Here is an 11,636-nt window from a genome sequence, read left to right as displayed (position 1 = left end):
TCTGATCTGCAGTGCCACAATACAATCTGCAGTGCCGGAAATTGTTACTGCCTGCCATCAAGGTTTAATTGCAAGGTGTAAGTCCATGTTAATTTTAATTATATATTGCAATAGTACAGTATTGTAAAAAATCAATGTACAACATTTTAAAAATGAACTAATATTATATTGAAAATGAATATAATATTAGTGATTTAATATAATTGTATGTTAATTTAATACATTAAAATAAAAATATCAAAAAAAAAAATATATATATATATATATATATAGTTGTTATTTAAAAGTTTTTAATTAGAAATTTATAATGACATATTTTTATATTAATTTTATCTGTATATAAAAAAAACTGAACTTAAATATACTGAGTGTTAGTTTAGTGTACCTTAAAAGTAGACCATGATTCATGGTATAATAAATATTTTTGGTAAGCGTTACTATAAATTAAATTAACATATATAAGATTTTTGTAATTAAGGAATTAATTGTAGATATTGGTATAATTGACTAACAATTATTTTGTTAATTAAACTAATAATTATACAAATATTAGTATATTTAAAATTAAACATATAAGTCGTTCAATTTATTTTTATAATAATTACAATTAATTCATTCAAATATGGATGAGCAGGGAAAAAATAAAAGCGATATGGTGAAAAGAAATATACTTAAAGTATAAAAGTATAATTACAAAAATATCATTATAATTACGTAATAATAATTTCTTAATAATTATTATGATAATTAAGCTAAATATATGCCTTTGGATTTATTTTTATAACAATTACAATTAAATTATTTATCATTTTTTCTCATATTTATTTTAATAATAATAATAATAGTATAATTACATAAATCATATTTATATCAATTTTTTCAAGATATTTACAGACAAACGAGTCATGTATTATTCAATTAATATTCAATTAATTGAGTGATACTTTTGCACTAATCTTATAATCAAATAAATGTATACTTTCAAAAATTAGAATAGTTTATAATTTCAAGGTAAGGTTTTAATTACTTCACTACTATTTTTTTTTTTTAAATACTTCACTACTAATTTGATTGTACAACAGTACGTCTTAGTTAAATGTATGTCAGGAATATATGAGGACTATTGTTAGTTGTATTGTGGACTAAGAAGGGTTCATCCTAGCTAGATAGCTAGCTAGGTACTCTAAAACATCTGCTTTAATGTTAAAAAGCAAACGATCATGATATGAGGTGAAGCATTGCTTGAATTGCTTTTAGAAAGGAAATGCTTTTATATGTGATAAAGCAAGCAATGAAATAAGATATGGTCGTGTCATGAAGAGTGTATGTTATTGAGATAGCAGGGCAAAGACAGGATGGAAAGGAAAGCAAAAAAGTCATTTGTTTCTTTCTCCTTTTCTTTCTATGCTGAATTGGAATTGAGGGAGGGTTGGGGTGGTATGAATTCCAATTATACAAAAGGTACCCTCCAACTAATTAAACAATATAATTTCTACTATCAAAGAATTAGGCTACAGCCTGCCAAACAGGCCATTATATCATATCATACAATGATGATTTGGGCGGTGTTCCATATTTTGTAATAAAAACATAGTGCTGTAAACTAATTAGGTTATTTACTGTACTAGTCTATATTAAAATAGAAGTGTTGTTTTCCACCCATCCTAAAAAAATACTTCTGTCTTGAAATTTGAAATAACAATCATTTTTACCTAATTAAATAATAATAAAAAATACTATATATGTTAATTTAATTTATAGTAATAAACTTCCAATAAATTAGTTAAAAACATATCATAGATCTACAAATATTGAACCACAAAGTCTATTATGTACCTATTATTTAAATGATGATCTAGAGAGGTTTTGATTGTACTACATTTATGAGTTGGAAAATATTTAGAAACAAAACTAAATGGTTTCCAGACATCTATTTACTATTTATGATAACAAACAAAAGTTTAAGGCAAAAACTTGTCGTCGTTATACCGTGGACCATGCACCATGGCTAATAATGCAGTTGTGTTGAAAGGGAACTACAGTTGCGCGGAATAGAGGCCGTTTCATCCGTTTGAAACTGCAGTTCTGTTAAACTGATACTGCAGTGTGTTGAACGGATGAAACGACATCTGTTCCGCGCAACTGTAGTTCCCTTTCAACACAACTGCAATATCTGTTCAACACAATTGTAGTATCCATTCAACACAACTGCAGTATCCGTTCAACACAACTACAGTATCAGCCATGACCATGGGCCACAATGCATTGTGGACCATGGTCCACAGTATAATTTGCGAAAAACTTGTGTGAGATCGTCTCATGGGTCTCAATCCGTTAGACGGGTTGGATCTTTAATTAACGAGGTCAAAGATCCGACCCATTAATCAATTATTTGATCAATTAATCAAAGATCACATTTGCGAGACGGTCGCGCTCAAGTGTTACTCAAAGTTTAAAATATCACCAAAGTAGATTTTGAAACAAAACTCAGATATCAGTATAAAATTTTAAAATAAGAATGTTTTTTCATGCAAGGAAAAAATTATATATAATATTTATCAATATCTATATAATAAAAAATATTATCAATTTCTCTTTTTATCCATTTATGTAGACATATATTATATTAATAGTACTTTCTACAATATGAAAATATATACACATTTTTTTTTATAGAATTACGATTACTGACATAATTATACACGTTAATTTGTATAATGGTTACTTATTAAAAATTATTTTAAAATATGTCTAAACTCATTTAATTATTAAGAATGTTTTGAGCNGTCTTATGTTTTGATTTTTTCTGTCTTGTATTATGGAATTTTGTACCTTAATTACATGTGTGAATTATGTACCTCGTCGAAAACGATCTAGGGTGCATATATAATGTAGTGTGAACCCTCGTCCATATCATGATATAAATAGCCAATCCCACTCATAACATAGAGGTAATAATTGAAGAATGAATATGTTCAATTTCAATTAAAAGTTTGAGCTCACAATTATCTACATTTTATCTGGTAATCGTGCAGCATAGGTACTACGGAAAATCAATACCATTCGGAAACATAGAAGAAACTCTAAGAAACGACACCATTCGCGGCTATTTCAATTCCGCTCAAGCATTGGCTGATTATGCACAAGTGTTGTTATATATAAAGAATAGTTACTCAACCCAGGATTCTCCTATCATTGTTGTTGGAGGATCGTACGGAGGAAGTAAGTACGATAAGAAAGATTATTATTATCTTGTATAAATTTTTAAAAGCTATATTGTACTTAATAGGTATTGCGCTTAGAAATTATTCATATTTTTTTTTTTTTGCAAATGCAAACAATGTTTTATGATAAATTTTTTGTGGTTGTAATTAAAGTGTTAACCGTGATAGCATAATAAAAGAAGAATGCTTTGTTGACAATGCATTTCATACTAAGTAAAATACAAAAGCAATGCAAATTCTTTTAGACAATTTTATTAACTTTATTAACTTTTAACTTATTTGAGTCCATTTGATTCCCTTTCTCGGCAATATACGGAGTGGAGTACACACAAACAAAAATTTTGATGCATATGTTGTCGATGACGTCTGATGTTGGAGCCAGATGCAACGAGAGCTTTGTTCATCTCTCTTCTTTTTTCATTTTCATCTCCCCATGCATGCATGCATGCAATCAGTAAGTTTCAACAAAAACTAACCATTGCATGGTGCTTAATTATGCATGCAGATAAGAGAAAAGGGATCCCGCCATCTCACATCTCTAAATCCATGCAAAGTTTGAACTTTGTGTCTGGCACAAAACCATCTCTAGACCTAATAGTGACGACTTTTAGAAAGTTGTCACAATTACTCGAACTTTTGTGACAATGTTTACGGACACTAAAAGTAGTATTTGAGTGATAACAATAGTGGTCACAATAAATGTACATTTTGTGATCAAATATGTTGTTACAAAAAATTGATTTAATGAAAACTAAAATCGTTGTAATTAATTATTTTATTGTGACAACACTTTCGTCACAATAGTTGTACTTATTTGTGAGAATTGTTTTTGATTCAAAATGAATTATTAGTGACCTAAAAATAATTATAAATAATTTCTTTATTATGACAACAAATATAGTAACAAATATTGTATTTAGCATCTTTTCTCCTTAATATTTTAGACAAATACCCAAAAATTATTAATAATTTAATTTTTAAATATTATTTTTTTTTTTAAAAAAAAGGCTTTGTTTCCTAAGAAGCCTCAGGCTTCATTATTAAGGAAGCCTGAGGCTTCTATGTCTTCCCTTGCCCTTTTAAGGGGGCGTTGAGCTCACCTTAATGAGGGAGCTCAACCCCCTTCTTAATTGCTTTAATTTTTGATGTGGGATCACTTTTGATCCCACATCACTTTTCCCTCTTCTTTTTTTTTAATTATTATTACAATTATTATTATTATTATTATTATTATTATTATTAATTATAATAAGAAATATTTGACTATAGTTAATATTTTAAATAATTAATTTTTATTACGGTACATAAATAACAAAAAGCCTAAACTTGTTTAATAATTTGATCAATTTAAAATTGAATTACCGTATGAGAGAAATTGTTACATAATCAACTAAATTAATACTTTGATTGTTTCAATTAATTGGTCGAATTAATCAATATTTTATTATGTATAATATTTTTATATTATATAATAACAACAATAGTGACGACTTTTAGAAAGTTGTCACAATTACTCAAACTTTTGTGACAAGGTTTACGGGCACATAACAGGTGATTATATTTTAAAAATATACAAAATAAAAGTTACAAATAAGAACAGAACATAACATCTTAATTATTGGGGGAAATAAATAAGACACATTAAAATGTGATTATATTCATAACTAAATATGAAATATAATTAATTGGGTAAAATAGTTCAATTTTAATACTATATAGTATCCTAAATTCATCTTCTAAAGATAGGGAGGAAAAATACATGCAATTAGAAATACAATTCATAACTTACAATTCTAATACTATATAACATCAATAAATCCCTCAATTCATATTCTAAAGGTAAGGAGGAAAATTTTAATGGAAAACTACATTTGGCAATTCATCTTCTAAAGATATAGGGAGGAAGAAAAAAGAGAAAAAAGTTAATGAAGAAGTACATGTGGGTTTGGACTTCAATTATATAAACCACTAGTTCCATCCACCAAATACACTCAGCCACTTTATTAACTTTTAACTTATTTGAGTCCATTTCAGGGCAATATACGGAGTGGAGTACACACAGACAAGAATTTTGATGCATATATGGCATTTGACTTTGGCACAAAATTAAACGCCACATGTTGGAGCCAGATGCAACGAGAGCTTTGTTCATCTCTCTTCTTTTTTCATTTTCATCTCCCCATGCATGCATGCATGCAATCAGTAAGTTTCAACAAAAACTAACCATTGCATGGTGCTTAATTATGCATGCACATAAGAGAAAAGGGATCCCGCCATCTCACATCTCACCTCAAAGCTATGCCACCTTCCAACAGAGATACATAGTGAACTCCAAGTACTGGGGTGGCGCCCAATCCAACTCCCCTATCTTCGCATGGCTCGGCGCTGAATCTCCCATCGACTTTGATCCTGAGAGCGTCGGATTTCTCCCCAATATTACACCTCATTTTAAGGCCCTTCTCGTCTACATAGAGGTAATAATTGAAGAATGAATATGTTCAGTTTCAATTAAAATTTTGAGCTCACTATTATCTACATTTTATCTGGTAATCGTGCAGCATAGGTTTTACGGAGAATCGATACCGTTTGGAGAAGGGCTAATAAACGATACAATTCGGGGGTATTTCAACTCCGCGCAAGCACTGGCGGATTATGCACAGGTGCTTTTATATATAAAAGCCAGTTTATCAGCCCACGATTCTCCGATAATTGTTATTGGAGGATCATACGGAGGAAGTAAGTATGAGATTATAATATATATATTTTTATTTTTATTTTTTTGGTTCTAGCTAGAGTTAATTTGGTGGTTTTGGCAAAAATTAAATTAAAGTTTGAGTTTTGTATTATTTCATGAAGTGCTTGCTTCGTGGTTTCGGTTGAAGTATCCACACATTGCTCTTGGTGCTTTAGCTTCATCTGCCCCTATTTTATACTTTGATCATATTACCCCTGAAGATGGATATTATTCCATAGTCACTAAAGACTTTAGGGTAAGCACTCAAACTTTCCGTCCTATCCTATAATATGTTGATTTTTGCAAGCTTGAATTTTATGAATGTTGATTGCAGGAAGTTAGTGACACCTGCTATCAAACAATAAAGCAATCATGGTCGATTATTGACACAATTGCTTCCCAGCCAAACGGCCTCTCCATTCTTAGTCGCAAGTTTAATTTTTGTCAGTAAGTTATGAGAACCTCGATTAAAAGAGTGTTAGACAAAAATCTAACTGTGGATATGATGTATATGTTTTGAATTATATATACAAAGTATGCATCTATCTATATATATATGTGTGTGTTGCATTAGTACAGTGAGTTTGTGCAAATTTCCAATCTAGCTTTCAATACCCTTCAATTTGTTTGTTTAAAGCTTTTACCATGTGGGCGTTGATGTTCAGGGATTTAAACTCGGCGTTGGAGCTAAAGAATTACTTGGATAGGATGTATTGTGCGGCCTCTCAATATGACACGCCGGCCCAACAGCCAGTGAGGGTGGTGTGCGGCGGTATAGATGGCGCGCCCAAAGGGGCTGATATTCTTGACCGGATACAAGCTGGTGTTGTCGCCATTTCAGGGAATCAATCCTGCTATACTGTTTCCGCCATAGAAGGGAATCAATCTTTCTATACTATTTCTGCCGGAGGGGATGATGGGTGGAGTTGGCAAGTAAGCTGTCTGCCTCTCATACACCTTAATATATTATATATTTGTTTTTAAAATATTATATATACTTTTAATTAATCTGTAATTAAATATCATGGTTCTAAAAATTTTGCATAGGTGTTGAGGGACAACCTAAATTATCACTATAATCAAAATTCTACACGGCTTAGGCGCCAAACTAAACCACATAGTCAGTTGATTAGCTATTGTTCCATCTTTTTAAATGGGTTATTCCATAAATTGTGTGATACATCAATATGTTCTTTATACAATTTACAATTTTGGTGTGTAGACTTGTAGTGAACTGGTGTTTCCCATAGCGAAAGGAAATGACTCCATGTTCGATCCCGCTCCTTTCAATCTGGAGCAATATTCCCAATCTTGCATTAGTGCTTTCGGTGTTCCCCCTCGACCCCATTGGGTCACGACATATTTCGGAGGACAAGTATGTTCTTCGACTTTTTTTTTTTTTTTTTGGCATGGTTGCATACTTGCATTGGAATATATGCAGCATCTAAATTTCTTCATGTATGCATATGAGCTAGCTAGCGTTAATTTATATTATTATATGACAACTTAAAATTGCAGGATATTAAATTAGTTCTCCGTAATTTTGGGAGTAACATCATATTTTCGAACGGCGGGAGAGACCCCTACAGCCGTGCTGGGTAATCTAAAGTCTCACACTAATCTTTTTAATTTATAAACAAGAGTTCATTCTACCGGAGTACTTTGTATTTGGTGACAATTTCAAATTTATTCCTACACTATAGTTTTTGTCATTTAATATTCTAGACTATTATTTTTAGACACTTTTAGTCTTATCATGACTTTTCCTATTAACTCTTTTAGTCTTTTTAGTACAAAAAATAATAATCCGAGATGTTGAAGGGCAAAAAAAGATAGTCTTGTACTAAATTTGGAATTGTCACAAAAGGCAATGGACATCTAGTGGAATTAACTCTTTAAAAAACAAATTATAGCGTCCCTATTTTATGTTAAACTCTTTAAAAAACAAATTATAGCGTCCCTATTTTATGTTATTCTATTTGCTTAGCTTCCTTGTCTTTATGGATTGACAGAGTTTTGGAAGACATATCGGATACTATCCTTGCGGTTTATACCCAAAATGGTATGTTCATCAATATGTATATACATATTGTGGATCAGCATTTATCGCTTTCGTACTGAATATATATATGTATATATGTATTCTTGTACTAATAAATACTATCAAAATATATATAATTTGACAATTTTTGTAGGCTCTCATTGTTTGGACATACTTGGGGAAAGAGCTACGGATCCAGCATGGTTAACCAACCAACGAAAGAAGGAGGTTAAAATAATACAAGGTTGGATAACCAAGTATTATGCTAACCTTCGAGCCATCAAGAACAAGGCCGTCCCAATAAAAATTGGAGCCTTAATTTGGACCGTTGTAATATTCGTAACGCTGGGAATGTGCCTTTGATTCACCTAAAGAACAGAGCCTTCTACTCCCATATATGGTTCACCTAAAGGAGGAAATTTCTTCTATTTCATGGATGGGGGTTCACCTAAAGGAGGAAATTTCTTCTATTTCATGGATGGGAAAAATTAGTAAACAAAATCCAGGCCAGAAGCTTATTATTGTGAAAACACGTACGTACTGCATCATTATCTGGACGGGGGCCTAAAAAATTGCCAATCAGATCAGGAGGCATGTAAAGCATGAAATTAAACTACTTGAATTGGGGATTCTTCTTCTTTTGCAAACAATCCTTCAAATGATATATATAAGGGCATATTAGATCGCATGTTACATATATATGCGCGATGTATGAGGACTATTGTTAGTTGTATTGTAGACTAAAGGTCTCACCATATATAGTTTTGTTAGTTACTACTATATATACTTGACTTTGACATATTTATGAATTGAAGCATGGTTGTACAAATTATGCCTAATCTGTTATCAGTTATCATGATGATTTAGATTAAAGCAAGGAAAGCATAGATTAAAATGCTGCCTGCAAACCTAAGCTAATTAATTTTGTGCCTGAAGCTATACTACTAATTGTGCCTTAATGACATATATATATTGATTGGCATGTGGAGGAATCATTCATAATTTCTTATATATATATGCATGTATCCTGCCGGCCTTTTGTATTTGACAATATAATTAATTTTCTTGTTTTATAAATTTCTGTGAATATGAGTGAGTTTAATATATCAGTTGGTTGTAGGCCAGGCCAATTTGTAAGAGCAGAAGGGTTCATCCTAGCTAGCTAGCTAGGTACTCTAAAACATCTGCTTTAATTTTAAGAGCAAAAGATCATGATATGAGGTGCTTGAATTGCTTTTAGAAATGAAATGCTTTTATATGTGATAAAGCAAGATATGGTGTTGTATTTGGAAATCAGAAACCCATCTCGATCTCTTCTCGTGTCATGAAGAGTGTTATTGAGATAGACAGGATGGAAAGGTTCTCTGATTCACGTATTCCTCTGTATCTAATCAATCAAAGAGTACGAAGCTACGTTAGTTAAAAATCTTCCATCTCCCATTGACATAATGCATTTTAGGAAGGTATTCGGTCTGAGTTGTGTTCATCTTCTTGCTTGTTTGGTGAGTCTCCACCGTGGTGGCCGGTACTGTACTGTGTTTTAGGAAGGATGAGGGGCCTTCCGCCGTTTTGCAGTTTTACAGCAAATTAAAGCTGAGAGAATAGGAAAAATGCCGGAGTTTGGATTGGGTAAGTATCTCCGGCGTGATCTCTTTTAGAGGTCTAGGGCTGATTTGTTATATTTCCGGGGACTTTCATGGCGTTTTTTGGTGGTTTTCTGCACCTTGAACCAGTGTGTTTCTACGTACGTTGCTTCCCTATCTCTGGTATGGGTCTCTTGCTATTTACAAGAAGGCAGTGACAGATGTTCACCGGCGTTTATCCTGATTTTCAGGCGATTGTGTTGAATTTTCCGAGATACTGTAATGGTTTGACGGGAGATTCTTAGTTTTGCTTTAATTTGTCTTAAGATTTCATTTTGGTTTGCCGGCTGTAAGACGGAAATTTTTTCTCCATCTTCACCTGCAGCAATGGCCTTTCTTTTGCAGTCATCAGTTTTGCTGGTCTCTATTCTTCTCCGCCGAGTTGGTCATCGGAAGGAAGGGATGGAGAACTCATGGTCAATAAAGTCAAATCAGTGCACGTGGCTCAATATGGAGTAGATGCATCAGCTTTTTCCTTGTGTGGCAGACAAGGCTTTAAATGATTTTCAAGTCAAATTTTGACTTTGCTTTGCATCTCATATTTTTTGCATTGTAGTAGGGATTTTGTATTTGACCCATTAGATTTGTTTGTAGCTTTTGGGCCAACGGTCCTAGCATGGACTTTATTTTGGCAGATTTGCTTTGGGCCGTTTGGGGCTTGCTTGGAGTTCAACCCAGTGGATGGTCTGCCATTTTTAATTGCCTTGGTGCAATGCGTTTGATCACCCAAGTTTGGGTCGGGTTATACCCCGCGTATTTGTAATTACATCATAAGGTCAGGGTTTTTGACCCATTCCTTTGGGAATACATATTTACCTTTTACCCAAAAAATAATAAACATTAAATTCTAGTTAAAATAACATTAAATTTAAAGATACTAATGCAAATTTTTTACTTTTCACATTCTCACTAATGATGAAATATATTAAGTTTATGAATCTAATTTTGTACTTGTTCATCTCAACAAGAAGTTAATTTTTACATTATTATCCTTAAACTTAATGTTCACTAAATGGATACTTAACTGGATGACCAAATTTCAAACAAAATCAATAGTCAATGGGCCATTTATGGTCAAATTGAAAATCGAAGATGAAAATTGATAAATATCAATAGTCAATGAATCATTTATGGTCCAATTAAAAGTCAAAAATAAAAATTGATAAATGTCAATACTCAAGGGACCATTCTTGGAATCAACTCATATACTTTTGATAACTCAATATTGGATTTAAATCCTTTAAATCATAGAAAATTAAAAGGATATTAGAAAATTAAGTATAACTTCTTTGAATTCATACGTTTCATTAGTAAAAAAGAAAAAAAAAAGAAAAAAAAAAAGAGATCGAGCTTAGAAGACAAAGTTGTTGCACAATAACATTCTACGGACGACCATAGCTACGGTTACAGTTGCGGTGATGACTCATCATGTTAGCTTTCTGACTGTAATTATTATCAAAATATTTGTGTTGCTATATTTTGAACAGTTTCTATATCTTCAGTTTCTTGTGTAGTTCCTTTCTAGTGTTGGTATACTCATCTTGTATATGGAAAGAAGTTGTCTTGTATGTGTTAGGGCTTTAGAAGTATACAATGAAAAATATAGAGGGTTTAGAGGGGTGCAGAAGATAGCCGAAATTGAGAGAAAAAGACTAGTGCAAAAATGTACTCAATGAAATTCTTCGAAAAAGGGACTTCAGTCTAACCTGGAGGATGATGTCTGCTTGAATTGATCAGACGGGAGCCTAAAGCAACCGAAGTTTCACTTGTATCAAGACATGAGGGATCCTGTGGCTTGAGGAACATAACTCAAGTGTATCAATTTCAAGCAGTACTTTTGAACAACATCAATGGATATTGGGAGGTGATGATCTTGTTGTATAAATGTTTTGTGTTTGTTGTACTTAATCATGCCAGTAAATTAATATTGATCTAGGCTTGTCACACTTATTTTCTACACTTTATGTACTTTGCATGATCATGGACTAAATACA

The 11,636-nt window shown here is 32.0% G+C and overlaps 1 pseudogene; it reads left to right on the top strand.

Moving 5' to 3' along the window:
- Positions 1-11,636, top strand: part of LOC116024230 — a 38,465-nt pseudogene that overhangs the window by 16,348 nt on the left and 10,481 nt on the right.

This window comes from Ipomoea triloba, chromosome 7 (assembly GCF_003576645.1).
Source record: "Ipomoea triloba cultivar NCNSP0323 chromosome 7, ASM357664v1".
Classification (NCBI taxonomy): domain Eukaryota; kingdom Viridiplantae; phylum Streptophyta; class Magnoliopsida; order Solanales; family Convolvulaceae; genus Ipomoea; species Ipomoea triloba.
Note: the sequence above shows the minus strand (reverse complement) of the source record. Positions and strands in the feature narration are given on the sequence as shown.